This window comes from Eptatretus burgeri, chromosome 15 (assembly GCF_056783735.1).
Source record: "Eptatretus burgeri isolate ZD-2024b chromosome 15, Ebu_testis_v1, whole genome shotgun sequence".
Taxonomy (NCBI): Eukaryota; Metazoa; Chordata; class Myxini; order Myxiniformes; family Myxinidae; genus Eptatretus; species Eptatretus burgeri.
The window spans coordinates 20,468,897-20,471,396 of NC_140975.1; the positions used below are offsets into that span (position 1 = coordinate 20,468,897).

The window sequence follows — 2,500 nt, forward strand, 5'->3', positions numbered from 1 at the left end:
CAGACACTGTCCGCGAGGCCCGCGGGAGTTGGGGCGCCACCGCCACTTTGCGTCTCATCACCAGACGGGTAGGCCCGACGCGGTCTTGGCCCCAGGCCCGCCTCATCCTTGAGGGTAGTCCTTTTCTTTTGCTTTGGGTATATGTGTTGTCGGCGCCGTCTGTGAAGTAAAATTGTATAAGTGTTGCCGTGTGCTCGGTAGTCGGATAGCTCTGCATTGTCTTCTTCTTTTATATTTGCTTTTTGTGTAATATTGTGTTTCTTCTTTTACATTTGCTTTTGGTGTAATTGTATATGTGTGCTTTCCGTTCATCGCGAAATAAATGTGCTTTATGTTGAACTGTTTTCCCGCTTCGCTTCGTCTTTTCCTCCATTGAATCTCCATCTTACTTCACGTAAAGGGTTGGTCGTGGGCTAAAACGCCCGATAATTAATCGAACCGTCGAGGCCGACGATAACACCGCTCGGTTATCCCGATAGTACGGAACGGGTCGCTTAAAGTGGCCCGTGTCCAAAGTCGACCTGCGGCGAGGTGCGATCGCCCGGTCTACCCTCCGTGTGGGTACTTAGGTAGGTCGAATTTGGCGAGCAACCCTATCCCACGCGGGGGGCCGATTGGCACGATCGTGGTGAGGCCGAAAGGTCCACCCGTGACTAGTTCCCGGCGTTAGTCCGAGAGGGTCACGACTGGATTGTCCGTCCGGTGCACGACGTGCTGCGATTCGAGTTACGTGGCCGTTCGCACGCCGGCGGGCGCGAATCCGCAACAATATATATATATATATATATATATATATATATATATATATATATATATATATATATATATATATATATAATTTCGTATATATACTGTAAGAGTGATGTTTGTCTGTCTGTCTGCCTGCCTTGTCATCATTTTTCTTCGAGATGGCCAAACAGATCGTCAAACTTTCAAGGTTCATCAGGGAGTGTTTCCAACAAAACAATTGTTTGATAATTTTGAAAAAAAAAGTTAGATTTTTGGGGGGATTTCTTTAAAAAAAAAAAATTGTCTATAGTGCCAAAAGTCTTTGTAGCTATGTGAAAGGTAATAGTAAATGACCCCTGAAATGAATGCGACGGAAAAACCTTCGGAGTGTAAGGCTTTATTTCACTTGATTGAAGCCGATTCTACAGACACATAAAGGAATACATGTGCAGCGAGGAATACATGTGCAGCAAGGAATACATATGCAGCAAGGAACACACGTGCAGTCGATCACCGCAAAATAAATCAGCAATTAGCCAGCATAAGCACGGAGTCCGGTATACTCTCAATTCTCACCATTCAACGAGCACCAAGTGAACCACCGCCGTAAATGACAATGCCCCAGGGACAATCCGACCGACCGCGCGGCATCTCGGTTTTATCTGTCTCGTGTGCGAACTGCGCGACACGTGATCACGCGTCACATCCTTTAATTCATCACAACCCCCAAACCCATTATTTAGTGGGTGGAGAGAAGTGTTTTCGGACTCCTCAAAAAAAAAAATAGGAATTTTTTTTTTTGATTTCTTCAAAATGCCAACATGGTTAGAAAAGCATCAGGTAACGCTGGGAACCCCCTCTGCCTGCAAGTGTCAGCTTCACTTTGCTTCCCACGACGGTGAGCACACCCAAATTTCAGTACCCATGATGCAGTGCGCGGGCGCCATATTGGTTGGCAAGCTAAACAAGCGAGAAACGGTAAACAAGACGAAACAAGGCCAAATAATTGGCGTAACCTTCCATTGCAATAAATAGGAATAACGAGATAAACGTGTGCGTGATCGTGGAGCTACTGACGCTATCGTTGCTAAGGGAAACCAATATGGCGGCGCGCACGGCATTATGGGATACCTCTCCTCTCAGAGCTTTATTTGTTCAAGATGGACGGACACCTTGCACACAAGTAACGCTTCGAACCACTTAACAATAACGGTGAAGAGAAAAACAGTGCACTCGAACCGAAGAGGCCTTGCTAAAAAAAAAATCAGGATTCCTGGGAGATCACCCATTGAACGCGTTGTTCACGACAAATAAAGTAATATTGTACAAATTAGATTAATCGTATACACTGTTGTTACACACGCTGAAACTTTTAAATCGTAACCCTAAATGTGCCGTTATGTTGTGGATCGTCCTGGAGAAAGGTCTTTCCTCACGACCTTCCAGAAAAGTGCCGATGGTTAAAAATCGCCGTTACGTGCGCGTCACATTTTATGGACGTAAGCCCGTTACGTGTGACGTCATTACGTCGCACCGTTCATTCAGGCGAGTGGCTGCGGTGCAGAGCGAAGGTCTGTGGGAGACAAACGGAGAAGGAAAGGAAGATACTTTATTATTCACAATTCAGTAAGGTCGACAAGAAGAGCAATGGAGCCTTCATTTTATATTTTGCTTTTTAATGAAGTGTGAGACATGAGGCGAATACAGCCGTTATTGGGTCGGATGGATGTGTTCCTATCAGCTATTATTGGGATGTGATATATGAGCAGTG

At 45.5% G+C, this 2,500-nt stretch overlaps 1 protein-coding gene and 1 long non-coding RNA gene across 4 annotated transcripts in view; one reads left to right on the plus strand and one right to left on the minus strand.

Annotated features, from left to right (window-relative positions):
• LOC147011694 (uncharacterized) overlaps positions 1-1,412 on the minus strand; it is a 4,697-nt gene extending 3,285 nt beyond the window's left edge. Inside the window, exon 1 of the long non-coding RNA XR_015051858.1 lies at positions 1,306-1,412. This is a non-coding gene — a long non-coding RNA (uncharacterized LOC147011694). The remainder of the gene's footprint in view (positions 1-1,305) is intronic.
• Positions 1,413-2,247: 835 nt separating this feature from the next.
• Positions 2,248-2,500, plus strand: part of LOC147011695 (apoptosis-stimulating of p53 protein 1-like) — a 167,242-nt gene continuing 166,989 nt past the window's right edge. For 2 of the 3 annotated variants that reach the window (XM_085857269.1, XM_085857267.1), the window contains exon 1: positions 2,254-2,355. The gene's annotated coding sequence lies outside the window, so the exon portion shown is untranslated. Of the gene's footprint in view, positions 2,356-2,500 lie in introns of all 3 variants that reach the window. The other variant, XM_085857271.1, reaches the window with a different exon arrangement.